We start from the raw sequence: 15,608 nt of genomic DNA, 5'->3' as shown, positions 1-15,608 counted from the left end.
ATTTTTAATAGTTTATTGTCAAGTTCGTTTCCATATAACACCCCCAGGAGTCACACTTCTAACTGAATACAGCACTTGCGTTACCCGTGCCTAAACATTGTAAAGAGATCAGAAAGAATGTAGTTCTGCACTTTGCAAGCAGTTGTACAGTTCACATCATGGCGGCAAATATTCAGATGGAAGACTGAATATTTTATTTTGCATCTAGCTGTTCGGGCATCGTAGGAAGAAAGGAAAGGGGCTTCTATTCAGTTATTTACCACTTGTGGTGATATCAGCACTCTAGAAGCAGAATGCGAGAAAACAAAAGCTAGTGTTCAGACTATGTCATGTTGGGGTGAAAGGCACCTGCCACTTCAATTGTTTGCTTCAATGTATTTCAGTGATGTGTCGCCAGGAGAAGCTGCAGCCAAATTGCAAAAGTTAGATTCATCATTGGTGCCCTTTGCATCTTCAGGGAGGCACTATCCTTTCATCCACACCAGGTGAAAAGGGACTTAATGCTTTATAAATCCCTCATTCACAGCGTGCTCTGAAAAACAAACCTTTCATGGTAAGTAATTGGAAAAGGGTCCACATTTTAAGCAACTGTGGGGCAACCTGACAGTGGAATTTCAGGCACCCGTCATGGGTGGCCAATTTGTGAATATAGTGCACTTCTGAGGCCCTTACAAGCCCCCTAAGAAGCCAGTGAATTTGATGTTTTCCAAGGCCTGCAAGTCTTGAAACCCCTATATCAGGAAAGCACGATGATAAAACCCGTGCCTGATGAGTTACTAATTAGGTAAAGTTAAAAGGATGAGGAACACAAAGACTGCACATGGTAGTGGCTGAGACCAGAAATACTTCTTTGAAAATGTCAGCGAGCCATGTACTTTCAACTACGCTTCTCCCTTCCAAAGGCTGTAATTGAAGACCCTCTGTAAAGGCTACACAAGTGTCAGTTACTATGAAATATAATCTGTCAATCAATCCCTGTGTGTGTGTGTGTGTGTGTGTGTGTTTCCATCTTTATCCCTGCCCTTTCTCTTAATGTTGTTTTTAAAAACACCCCTACTCAGCTCTGCTGTTGTAACATACAAGCATCTATAGAAAACATGCAAACACATGCATGGAGTTCTTTCCCAACAAAACTTTATTTATAAAGACAGGCATCTAGCACACAGGTCATAGATAGTTGAACCCTTCTCTTATAAGTGTTATAATTTTAGGTTTTATATTTAGGTCCATGATCCATTTTGAGTTCATTTTAGTATATGGTACAAGATATGGATCAAAGTTCATTTTCTTGCATATTGATATCTAACTGGCCAGTAACATTTGCTGAAAATCCTATCTCTTTTTCACTAGCTTTCTCTTATACCTTTGTCAGAATCAGTTGCTCACATACTTGGGGGTCTTTTTCTCAGCTCTTTCCTCAGTTCCATTGATTTTTCTATCCTGAAGGCTAAAATCACAGGGCTTTCTGTGTTTCTAAACTCTATAATGAATCTTGAAATCAGATAGTGCAGATAGTGTTAGCCTTCCAAGTTTGTTCATTATTCTCTGGCTGCTTTTAAGATTTTCCTCTTCACCCCTGTTTTTTTTTTTTTTTAACTTTTTAACGTTTATTTATTTTTTGAGACACAGGAACAGAGTACGAGCAGGGGAGGGGCAAAGAGAGAGGAAGTCACAAAATCTGAAGCAGGCTCCAGGCTCTGAGGTGTTAGCACAGAGCAGAGCCCAACACAGGGCTCGAACCCACTAGCCGTGAGATCATGACCTGAGCGAAAGCCTGATGCTTAACCCACTGAGCCACCCAGGCACCCCCACCACCGGATTTTAAGCAATCTGATACTGACAGGCCTTGCACTTTTCCTTGAGTTCTTGTCCTTGAGGATTCTTGAATTTTCTGGATCCCTGTGTTTACTATTTTTCTGTTTTGGAATTTTGGGCCATTATTTCTTGAAACATCTTTCCTGTCCTCCCCCTCTGTCTCCTCTTCTCTAAGGGCATGAATTATACACATATTAGACTCCCTGAAGTTATCCCAGAGCTTGGAATGTTCTGTTCCTGTTTCCTTTCACTGGATTATTTTTCTCTCTTTGCTTCATTTTGTAAAATTTCTTTCAGTATGCATTTGAATTGATGAATCCTTTCATCTCCAATGCCTAGCCTGCTTTTAATCCTAACCAGTGAGTTTTTTCATCGTGTACATTATAGTTTTCATCCCTAGATGTTTTATTTGAACCTGTTTAAATGTCTCTCACATGTCTGCTTACCCTTATGCACATATATAGTACAATTATAACTGGTTTAATGTCCTTATCTGTTACCATCTACTATCGAGGTCAATTCCAATTATTTGATTTTTCTCATTATGAATTATATTTTCCTGCTTATTTTCATGCTTGGTAATTCTTTATTGGATGACAGAATTTGTGAGTTTTGCCTTGCTAGGTAACATATATAATTCTTATAAATAAATATTCCTATATATGCATATTATATATGTACTTTTTAAAGTTTATTTATTTTCAGAGAGAGAGAGAGACAGCATGCAACAGAGAGTGTGCACACAAGTGGGGGAGGAGCAGAGAGGGAGAGAGAGAGATTCCTGAGCAGTCTCTGCACTGTCAGCATGGAGCTTGACGTGGGGCTTGAACTCATGAACCTCAAGACAATGACCTGAGCCGAAGTCAGACCCTTAACTGACTGAGCCACCCAGGCACTCCTATATATGTATTCTTGGGCTTTTTTCTGGGATACAGTAAAATTACTTGGAAATTTTTGGATTGATCCCTTCAGGTTTTGCTTTCAAGAACTGTGAGGCATAATGAGAGCTGTGATTAGTTTAGTACTATTTATTCCCCACTAATGAGTCAAGATACATCTGAGTACTCTGCCCAATGCCCCATGAACTGTGAGGTTTTCCAGTCTTGTAGAAAAAGGCATTATTTCCAATCTTGTGTGAAGTGCCAGACACTGTATTCTCTGATCTTCTCTGACGATTCCCGCACCTCCCACCCCCGGCTCAGGTAGTTTCCTCTCACACTTGATCCAGTCACCCACTCACGATTCTCAATACCCTAAGTTCTCTCTGTGTGTGAAGAAAGGAAGCCAGGCCTGAGGGTTGGCTTATACAGACTTGACATCTTTGGGTACTCATAAATGTCTTTAGTATTCACGTGCTTCCTTGTCACTTCTGAAACCTCGCATCCCTGGCATTTGTTAGAATTTTCTGAACCCTCTCTCCAACATGCTGCCCTGTGTATCTTAGTTAGCTTGGTTTCTCCAGACTTTTAGCCCCGCAACACACCTGCACTATGGCCTAGAAACTCTTAAAGCAGTAAACTTGGAAAATCATATGGCTCACCTCATTTACCTGTATTTTAGGGTTCACTGTTGTTGATGGCCTGATGTCCAGTGACTTGATACCATTGTTTCAATTTCTTTGTTATTTTTGGCTTGTAGGTTTGTTTCAGGAAGTCGGTGAAATCTAGCCCCTATGACTCCACTTTTTGCCAGAACTGGCATACTCTAACTGCTTCACTTTCCATTTAAATGTAAGAAGACATCCGTCTTGTTGAGACGTCTTTCAGTGACTCAGAAATTCTAGCTCTATTTTGCAAGAACCATTTAGATGGCACCCAATAGGCTAATTGAATATTTTAGTCTTTACTCAGTATGCTATAGCTACTAAAATGCTCATTTTGTTTATTTTATAACTTACAGGACTGAAAGCTAGTACTTGATGTTATCATTATTAGTTTATATGGATATTCACCAGAGTATCGTTTATAAATTGCAGAAATTTAAAGAAATACATAGCACATATCCAAATAATGGGAATGTTAAGATAAATATATAAGGTGAAATATTATACAGCCCTTAAATATTTCTTAAAAATATTTAATTATGTTAGAAAATATTAATATGTATGTTAAATAAAATTATATATAGTTGAATGTCAATTTCATTAGTAATACCTAAATACATATTTTGAAATTGGATGCAAATGCATTACCTTCTTAATAATAACAGCGTTTACCTCTGAGTGTTAAATACCAAAATCATTAACTGTTGCCTGTTAACATCTCAGCCTTCCCATCACATGATAGGTTTTCATTTCCTGGCTTCTTTCTAGTTGAGTGGAGCCACGTAATTACCTCAGGCCAGGTGGTATGAGCAGAAATAATAATATGTTACTTCTGCGATGAAGCATTGGTATTATTAGTCTCTAAAATCTGTCTTCCCTCAAGGGTGTCTGGCTGGTTCAGTCAGTAGAGCATACGACTGTTAATCTCAGGGCCATGAGTTCAAGCCCCATGTTCGAGGTGGAGGTAACTTAAATTCCCTCTGCCCTTTGCCATGAGTAACAGTAATGTTCAACTCAGCTGCTGTCCCAGTAAGCTCGGTCCTTGAATGGCTATTGTGAGTAGAAATTCTCATTGCCACTTTACAATTGACGTGTAGAATGAGTAAGCAATAAACCGTTTAGTAACTGCGATTTGGGGTTGCTTGTGAAAACATGGACTGGACTATCCTGATACCATGGGATTATGGAAGATTTCTTGTTCTTCTTTATACATTTCTCCATTTCACAAAATATACACAATGAGCTGGAATTAATCTTTCAAAAGACTAAGTTATATAAATATATAAAATCATATTTACATACTATAAAATTATGGGACACCTGGGTGGCTCAGTTGGTTAAGCATCTGACTCTTGCTTTCAGCTCAGGTCATGATCTCACAGCTTGTGAGTTTGAGCCTTGCATTCGGCTCTGTGCTGATGGCTCAGAGCCTGGAGCCTGTTTTGGATTCTGTGTCTTCCTCTCTCTCTCTGCCTCTCCTCCTCTCCCACTTTGTCTCTCTCTGTCTGAAAAATAAATAAGCATTAAAAAAATAAAAAATCTTTAAAAATAATCTAGGGCTGTCTAGGTAGTTCAGTGGGTTAAGCATCTGACTGCTGATATTGGCTTCAGTCATGATATCGCATTCATGGGATCGAGCCCCATGCCAAGACCCACATCGGGTTCCACACTGAGTGTGGAGCCTGCTTAGGATTCTTTCTCTGGCCCTCCCCCACTTGTGCTCCTGCATGTACTCTCTCTCTCTCTCTCTCTGAAAATATATAAACTTTTTTTTTAAAAGCACCACAAATTTATTAACTTTACAATCATGGAGTTCAGAAGCCTTAAATGGTTCTCAAAGGGCTAAAGTCAAGTTGTCAGCAGGGCTATATTCCTTCTGAAGCCTCTGCCTGAGAATCTGTTTCCTTGCCTTTTCCAGTTTCTAGAGGCCACCCACATTCCTTGGCTCATGGTTTCTTCAAAGCTGGCAATGTCGGGGTAAATTCTCACACTGCCATGTTGCTGATTCTCTTTTGCAGTCACATCTGCTCACTCTGACTTCTCTCTGCCTCTCTCTCTTCCACTTTTAAGTACCCTTGTGATCACACTGGGTTTATCCTGTTTAAGGTCTTCTGATTTGCAACTTTAGTTACTCTTTGCTATATAAGATTTAGTCCCAGGTTCCTTCCTGTGATTAGGATGTTGACATCTTGAGGTTGGGGGAGGCATCGTTCTTCTTCCCATGATCATTAACATCAAATTCAGGCCCCCTGTTCTTTTGCTGGCCCCTTCCTGCATCCTCAGGAACTTTTGTCTCAAGGAGAAATCACATAACAGTCTTTCTGGAGACATTTTTAAAAGAACACAAATCATACCAAGAGAGTGTAGAACACACTGTAGTGATGAGTATATAAACAATTATGAGCATGTTTTCACCATGCAGACAATGGCAACCAATTTATACCAGATTGATGGTAAAATACCAGAGAGTTTTAGGACCCTGCCCTATATCAAAGACGTTGAATGTAGAAACAAACAATGTGCATCTTAGAATCTATGAGATACCCTGTACACAGAGGCATAATCCACCAATCTGCCAGCAAATCATCTGACAGCTCTCTAGAGGATGGGATACATACATGGTTAGCTTCGATAGAAGTAGAACAAGGGCATAGCCTATGTTGACTTGTGAAAATGAGGCAAGAAGACACTTCATGTCTGTATCACAAAATGCGGGCTGAGATGACCTGCGTATACAATGACGGAAATGTAAATAATCTCATGCTCGTTCAGAAAAGGAACCCTTCAATAAATATTCAAGGAAATTTTCCATTTTTATAAACATAAACTAGGCTTACTGGCTACATGTGTTTATCTATTTTGACGTTTTGAATTGCACAGGAATGAGTATGCTCTAGAGAGTGACTAATTTAAAAAGTCGAATCATGCACCATAAATCAGATAATGAGCATAAAATGATTCCACAATCTAATGTAAAACGTCTTCAAGCGCACTTCTCTAAAAATCATTTTTCATAGTTAATTTCCTTTCTCTTTATATCCTTGGTAAGGACACTGATTTATGAACTATCTTGAGGTGATAAAAATACAAGGACAGCAAATGGAAGCAAACTTTATCACTGTTTACTAAATTTCTACTTTGAAAAATAACAAAGCTTCAGGATGCAACTATAGATAAAACTTCAATAATTAAGAATAATTGGGAGGAAGGCAATTCTGATTTAGTGAAGTCTAAATCACAAAGTTTGAAGGGAAATACAGCTGAGTTACTTTCAAGCAATGTAATGAGATTAATTTTTTAAAAAGCTAATCAGGGGCGCCTGGGTGGTTCAGTGGGTTAAGCCTCCAATTCTTGATTTTGGCTCAGGCTATGATCTCACAGTTCCTGCGTTCGAGCCCTGTGTCATCCTCTGCACTAGGGAGTGCTCTGCACTAGAGTGCAGAGCCTGCTTGGGATTATCTCTCTCTGCCTCTCTGCCCTGCTCATGTTTGCGCTCATACATGCTCTCTATCAAAATAAATAAACCTTCAAAAATAAAAAATAAAAAGCTAACGAAGTTTTCACAATTGATGGGATTTGTTTGATTAAAAATATGATTGTGATTAGGCCCTGAGCGAATAGCATGGAAAATAGTAGAAATACCCAGTGGGCTGGGTGTCAAATCATATGTACCCTGTCCCCATATCTGCCACTATGAGTACTCTGTTTTTACATCTGTAATAAACGACATGATTAGAATGGATATTATGTGAGATCTTGATGCTCTACAATGCCTGACATATTTCTTTCTTAGTAAACAGAAGTTGCTAAAGTAGTTTCAGAACTTAAGAGCTTGAATCAGTGATTTAGGCAGTCCTATAATCCTCTTGAAAATATTAATTTGCTTGGTAATCCCCTTTCCCTAAGCACAGTCCAAAAATACAGTAGTCTTTGGCGAGGCTTTTGTTGTTGTGGTGGTGGTGGTGGTTGTTTTTAAACTGGCATTATTTTTATGGTTTTCTGACAGTGTACTCTAGTTTGCATTCACAGATAAGTGTCAGCTGAAGCAATTAAAAAAGTTAACACACTAATGGGAAACACAACAAAGGAAGACGTCAGTATTTCAACCTGCTTTCATCTTGGCAAAGCATTAAAATTGCTCTTTATATAAAAATGGTGCAATGCAGTCATTTGGCCGTCAGTCAAAATCTGTTCTGTGCTTTAAACTGAATGACAGCGAGGATTAGTGGGGCTGATCTAGTCTGTAACGTGTGTGGGAGGGACCAGGGATGAGAAGAGGAGGAGGAGGAAGCTCATAAGAAAGAGGCTCAAGCCCTTTTTGGGATGTGTGTGACTTCCAGCCCGCTCTTCCGTATTTGTGCAGCTGCGAACTTTTCCAGACCTCTTTCCTGCCTTCCCCACCCCCCCAAGTTCTCTGTGTTTTGCCCCTTGTCTTTATTTCCTTCTCTTCCCTCTCACTCCGTAACCACACTTAAGTCCTACCCCATCAATTCATTTCTTGCATCCATCACTACGGAGAAAAAAGGCAGTAAGAAAAAGGATGAGATGAAATAGTGCCTATTTTGCTTAAAGCTTGCTAAGATTCCAGTTGGAATGTAAAAATGGGATTAATCTGCCAGCAGCTGTTTCCTTCTATTATTTTATCAGGACCCTTTTTAATAAAAGGAGCCCACAAATTTTCTTGGATGGTTTTACATTCAGCTCTTTGTTTGTAATGGAAAATTCTGTTTAAATCGAAGGAAAAACTAAGTCATTTGCATGCAAATATAGCAATAAGGAGAGGTTGCATAAATAATGAACATGGTATATTAGCCAATTTTCCCACAATCAGTGACTAGGAATATATTCATTCCGAATGATTCTGTGATTCATTTTAGTAATTACCATAAAATGTGTCCCAGGATGTGTATATCACTTTCAATTAAATGGCAATGACTCACAGTATATTTTCCTCACAATGTCATGAATTATAAGGACTGCATCTGCATTGGGTATGCATAATAGTCATATCATTAAATTATGAATTGGGGCGCCTGGGTGGCTTAGTCGGTTAAGCGTCCGGCTTTCGCTTAGGTCATGATCTCGCGGTTTGTGGGTTCGAGCCCCGCGTCGGGCTCTGTGCTGACTGCCAGCTCAGAGCCTGGAGCCTGTTTCAGAGTCTGTATCTCCCTCTCTCTCTGACCCTCCCCTGCTCACGCTGTCTCTCTCTCTCTCTCTCTCCTAGAAATAAGATAAAAATATAAAATAAAGAAAGAAAGAAAGAAAGAAAGAATTGCCAGGTGGACTTCGATCAGAAAGCATTTGGAAAACCAGCATTACTGTCCATGACTGGTTTGTGTGTGTGTTTTTCCTCATAGAGCTGTCCATCATAAACCTGAAATGTTACTTACCTTCTTTGACGAGAAAAGCTTTGGATTTCCTTGACTTTGAGAAGAACAAAATACATGTGGATGCTTTTAGCTAAAGATGAATGAGCAACTAACAGCAAGGTAACAAGGCTGCTCCCATCCACAACAGTAATGCATCTCTTTTTTGGATCAGGCTTTATGGAGGAGAAAGGGCCTTTATATCTAGCATTTCATTTGATTCCCCACACACCTGGGACAGGAGATCATATCTGTGTATTTATCTGTTTTGCAACCACCGACTGGGTTCTCAGAGGCCATATTACTTGTCTAAGGACACTCAGCACATGGTGTGCGATCTGCCAAGGCATTGTTTCCTAAATGTAAGATCAGGTGGAAAGTGTATTTTGAAACTAAAACTACCCTTTGTTGCATTCACATCAATGTTTTCAATCTTTATATTATCTTAAACTTACAAATAACATTAAAGTTAATTTAAAGCTGTTCACACACACCAAAGAATCATGGCTTATAAAAGGCATCCATTCCCATTTACTTGTAAACACTTGTAGACAAATACTTTTTTAAATGAATTACTTTGTTTGAAATACCAATAGCCTCTCATTATTGACCGCTATCAACTGGATGATGTAATAAAAATAGTAACAATAGCTACCACTTATTTACTACTTTATACTGAGCATTATTCTAAAACTTAAAGATTTCTTACTGATTTTAACTCTCTAATTCTTCTCAACAATCCTATGAGGCAGACACTATTATTGATCCATTTTGCAACAAAAGCATGGAAACTGAGGTACAGAGCATTAACATTTTTTTCATGGTCACACAACTAGTAATTGAAACAATTAAAATTAAAGGATTAAACCCAGGCAGTCTGGCTCCAGAGCCACACTCTTAACTATCATGGATGCAAAGAAGAAGGAGGAGGAAGATGAGGAGGACAGGGAGGAGGAGGAGAGGGAAAGAGGAGGGGAAAGGAGAAGGGGAAAAGGAAGAGGGAGAGGGAAAAGGAGAAAAAGTTTCTAGAGTCGCGTATCTGGGCTCTAGTCCTGGATCCATGCCTCACTAGTCATAATCAAATTATTTGGTATCTCTAGACCTCAGTTTCTGCACCTGTAATATTATGATAATATCAACCTCATAGGGTAAAGAAAATATAAAACAAATTTAGTAAAACATAGCAAGGTGCCCGGAAACTAGTTGTTAATGACTATTAATTTTCCCTCTTTTTAATGACAATTTGAGTACTGCCTCATGAAAATTTTTATATCTGAATTTGGAGGTTATCATAAGTTTGTATTAATAACACTGTCTTATCTATGCCTCCTTTCTCCCAAAGAATTGCATTTACATAGCTAAAAGTTCCTGAGTGACATGGCAAAAAATAATTAAATGATTCACTGATTTACCTGAATGAGCTACTGATTTACCAAATTTTTTGCAGCCTGAGTTATTTTATTATTTTTTTCAGGATTTTTAAAAATTTCCTAAGTATAATTTATTGTGAAATTGGCTAACACACAGTGTATACAGTGTATTCTTGGTTGGGTGGTTAGAGTCCCCCCATACATACAACATACATATGTTGTTACATACAACACCCAGTGCTCATCCCAACAAGCGCCCTCCTCAATACCCATCACCAATTTTTCCCTCTCCCCTGCCCCCCCCCCCCATCAACCCTCAGTTTGTTCTCTGTATTTAAGAGTCTCTTATGATTTGCCTCCCTCCCTCGGAAACTTAACAGAAGATCATGAGGGAAGGGAAGGGGAAAAATAGTGGAGTAATTTGATTTTAGACCAAAATTCCTTAAGAGATTTGGTCTTGCACCTCACTGGGGGCGCCTGGGTGGCTCAGTCGGTTGGGCGTCTGACTTCGGTTTAGGTCATGATCTCAAGGTTCGTGGGTTTGAGCCCCACGTCGGACTCTGTGCTGACAGCTAGCTCAGAGCCTGGAGCCTGTTTCAGATTCTGTGTCTCCCTCTCTCTCTGACCCTCCCCTGCTCATGCTATCTCTCAAAAAAAAAAATTAAAATTTTTTTAAAAAAATAAACTCTCACTGGTAAAAGGCACTATATGATTAGTATCCACCTCTCAGAAATGAATGTGTTCATCAATTAAGGTGTGTTTAGGATGTTACAAATACCCTGAATGGAGAAACTGAAAAATCCTAAACCTCTACTACATTAACCACTTTAGCCAAACATGCATTGTGGGTGTCTAACTTTAGACCAACAAATATTACACTGTCAAGAGTTAAAAATAAAGTTCAGTGAAATAATTGTGAAGCCTCCTTTATAGACAAGAAACTGTAGGGGCTCCCAAAAGATTTCTGAAGTTTTGCAACTGTTAATTCAGTTTTCCAGAATTTATCTGTGGTGTGCACCTCAGTAAGCCCAATTTGGATGGGGGTTTTCTGATTGGTACCAGAAATTGGAACCAAGATCCAGGAATGACTTATCCAAAACTCAAATTAAACTCATGTTTGGAGCAGAAGCAAAATTCAGTTTTGATTCATCTATCCAGATTTTGTAATAGAAATATTTTTTTTTAATCTAGAAAGAAGAAAAATATCCAGACTATTTAATTTTAGCTTATATTCAAATTCTGTTATCTTGAAAAACGAAGTTTTATTTTTAATTACATGTCAATGTATAGGTCATACTCTTCCAAGGTTTAGGAGCTAAGGCAAATTGTACCAAAATTATTGGTGACACCACTGTGATTTGTGTGGCTAAAACTGGACGGGGTACGTTCTGGAAAAGGGCCTTGGATCAAAGATAGCATGAATGAGGACAAGACATTCCAAATAATCTTGCCAAAGCGCAACTTTGAGTTAGTATAAAAACTATTCAATTTCTAATTTCTGAATTTTAGCTCACTTTTTAACTATGAGAGCTTGACACAGAATAGCAGCTTGGGAAAGGCAAGATGGTTGATTGCTGACTGATTGCTTCAGGGGTCTGTTCTGAAGAGCCGTTAGAAGAGCTGCCTGCCTCCTGACCCTGCACTGTTACTGCAACCCACGCACCTGACAGATTTCCTTGCCAAGGCTGACTACCCATTGTTCAGGGAACGAAGCCCCTTCAAGCATCCTTGAAAGGCCTTTTCTCTTTGGAAAGAGCATCTCGCAAACCCTCAAGATTTTGTTTCCTTGGATGCTAATTGGTTTTTAAGCCCGATGCATTAACAAAAGTTAGCTTAAATTCCAAGTTGTCTTTGACACAGAGGACCCAAATGGATAGCGCTCTCTAGCTGATTTTCTCTTTCAGGTGACTTAGGCTTTGTCTATATAATCCCAGTTTCATATTGTAGAGCTGAGGCTGAATATAGCCATTTTTGAAAGGGATGTTAATTGCACGTTAACAGATTTCAATCACTGGGCAAAAAGGCCATTGTATTTAAGAGTTTCTCTTTAGGAGGCAGAAAATACTTCAAGCTTACAAAAGACAAAAACAGGGATTTTACCCCCTTCACTACATTGATGAACACTCCTATATAGGTAATCCTGTGTACCCATATGAGCATAGGCCTTTCTGGGATTATCAAAGAAATTGTCAATTGCACAAAATAGTGACCCTGCCTCAACTGACCTAGGGTTCAACTAAAATTAGAACCCAGGAACTGGAATTGGTTCCCAACAACTTTCTACTACACAAGTCACATGTTTATAGAAGTACACAACTGTGCACGCACACACGCGTGCGCACACACGCACACACACACACTTAAACTGTGAAAACCTTACATCATTTCAAAATATATCCTTGATATCTCTTTGATGTTTGGTTGAGCCAACTTGTTTTGTTTTATTTTATTTATTGTTACTCTCTACTCCCAGAGAGCTTCCCTCCAAGCTTGCCCATTCTTTTCCAACATGCTGATGGCTTAGTATTTAGGTTGGCGTGCCTGGACACAGGCAACGTTGTTTAGATGTATTCATGCATAGGAAGAAAAGTTCATTGAATTACTCATAGTCTCTTTCTTTCTTCTCTATCTAGAAAAACAAAGATTGTTTTTGTGGAAGGACAATAGCCAGAATTGTTAAGGAGGGTGGAGAAACGCTTCAAATTGCTTTACTTTGATAAGCACTAGTGAAAGCAGTATCTATGGGTTTCCACAGGTAACAATATTATTAAAATGCTGAATTCATTACACGGTCTTTTAAAAAGGAAGATTCCAAAAACATTTCACATCAATGTGGTTTTTTCAGCTCATTCCATAAAAAATGAAAAGAAAGGTATAAAACAAAACAAAAGCCAGATTTAAAAAAAAAGAAATAAAAGAATAATAAGCTTAAAGCCAAATAAAAGCTTCCTTTGAAGTGGGCAATTTTCTAATAATGTGAATATCTACTTAAGTTTGGAAAAATCTTTTCTATTAGTGGTGCTGTGTGATTTTGTTTAATAATTATGTTCATTCATTTGCGTGAGTTCACTTAAAATTAATAATAAATGGCACTGAAATCCTGAAGACATTGAAGCCAGGAAACCTCTTTATTGAATCTTCTTTATGTTTAGCATAAAACTCACCAAAATGGTCAGATGTGAACTTATCAAATGGAAATGTGAAGATTAAAGTCTTAGCCCATCCTTTGCCTAGGCACATTGGATGGGAAAGACTTTGAATGACAAGAACAGTGGTAATGTCTTGATTCTTTGGCAGAAAAATCACAATTCAAAGCCTTATGAATACATTCACAATGCTGCTTGAACAAGAAAATCTGGCTTCCGTACTGAAATGTTGTCACAGAACTTCGATCACATTGTTGAACTAGGGGATATTTTGATTTTGGTCCCTGTGTTAACGGTTCGGTTATATATTTTTTTAAATGTTTCATGCACATGGTGGGGAGTTTGAGTGAATACTGGGGTTGGAGGTAGGGTTTTTCACGTAATTAATATAATTAATGAATCGGCCTAGCTAAGGACTGAAGGACTGACAAGAAAGTAGGAAGATGGGAGTTATTCATCAGTTAATGAAATCGAGTCAGAGCTCTAGATTAGGCTTAATTGGATATACACATGTAAAGCCTTATTGAGGAACTCTCTTAAAATCTGTTTGCTAATGTCAGTAAGTTACAAAATACTTGTTTATTATAAACAAATAATGCCAATTCCAAAAATGTGATTTTCAGATTTCTTTTCATGAATGAGAATTGCTTTGCTTTGCTTGTTTTTACATTGTGAGCTATGTATGCCCAAACACCTGCAAATAAAGCATCTCACTTCTAGTTCAGAAGTAGACAGTGATATTTTTATTCATGTTTTAAGAGGGAGATTCCAAGATCAGTAAATAGTTGATTTTCTCCTGAGTACTTTGACTGCAATTAAAAGCTGCCACCAGGTGGAAGGTGGTATTTTCATGACAGCTGGGATCACCACCATATGTTCCTATTGCTTGGCGTTCCATATTAACTATTTTTTAAAGTATCTATTTATTTTGAGAGAGAGAGAGAGAGAGAGAGAGCAAGTGAGAGTGTACATGCACAAACAGGGCAGGGGTAGAGGGAGGGAGAGAGAGAAGATCCCAAGCAGGCTCCCCACTGCCAGCACAGAGCCCAGCTCGGGGCTCCAGCTCATGAACCATGAGATGATGACCCCAGCTGAAATCAAAAGTCTGATGGAGCCACCCAGACGCCCTTCATATTTACTATTAATAGCACCTCCTTTTCACTCTCAAAAGTTTCCAAATTTGGACAACTAGCTTTTTAAATCACCCTACTGACATCTTTATTATCAAAGAGCATTGCCAAATCTAAATCTGGGTGAATGGGTTTCAGGGTCTTGCAAAGATGACGCATGAGATAAAGAACCTAGCACTCCTGGTAATATTTCCTTTCATGTTCAGCATTTCCCTTGGATTTAATAATCATATATATTTTTTACATGTCATGTTTCCTTTGAAATATATCTAAGTTTTTCTACAGCCTCCCACTTGCTTAAACCAGTCTAGTAATCTGTAGGTTCCATGCTTTTCTGGAAGGTTCTATCTTCTAGTCTGGTCTGGATTTCTTGCATTTCAGCTCTGCCGAATAACGGCTATTCTGGGATTTCCACTGGCCATTAGTGGGATTTCCTTCATCTCTCTGTCACTCTCCCATGCATTGATTAACCTGCTTCTTGGATACCACGCTATTGGCTTATTTTCTTGTTTTGGTAGAATACTTTTTCCAGTCATTTTAAATTTTTGAGGCTTTTCATGTGTGAAAGCATGCATAAAAAGAAACCCTGGTTTATCATTTGACTGCATATGGAATTTTATTTTATGTTTTATTTTAGAGAGAGTGTTCAAAGGGGTGGGGTGGGAAGAGGAGCAAAGGGAGGGATGGAGGGAGAGAGAGAGGGAGAGAGAGGGAATCTTTTTTTTAATGTTACATTTATTTGTGAGAGAGACAGAGAGAGAGAGACAGCGTGAGCAGGGGAGGGGCAGAGAGAGAGGGAGACACAGAATCCGAAGCAGGCTCCAGGCTCTGAGCTGTCAGCACAGAGCCGGACACAGGGCTCAAACCCACGAACCTGAGATCATGACCCGAGCCGAAGTCGGACGCTCAACCGACTGAGCCACCCAGGCGCCCCAAGAGAGAGAGGATCGTAAGCAGGCTCCATTCTCAGTGCAGAGCCTAACATGGACCTCGATCCCACAACCTTGGGATCATGACCTGAACGGAAATCAAGAGTCTGACGCTCACCAACTGAGTCACCCAGGTGTCCCTGCATATGGAATTTTAGATTAAAATAATTTTGCCTAAGGATCTTGAACACTTCCTTTCAGCTTTCTGGTATTGGTATTAAGAATTTTGAAGCTATTCTGATTCTTGTTTCCTTGAATGTAACCTATTTATTTTTCTTTCTAACAGCTCCTCTTTGTCCCCAGAGTCTT

Source organism: Hyaena hyaena, unplaced genomic scaffold, assembly GCF_003009895.1.
Source record: "Hyaena hyaena isolate Hyena2069 unplaced genomic scaffold, ASM300989v1 scaffold_1295, whole genome shotgun sequence".
NCBI lineage: Eukaryota > Metazoa > Chordata > Mammalia > Carnivora > Hyaenidae > Hyaena > Hyaena hyaena.
Note: the sequence above shows the minus strand (reverse complement) of the source record.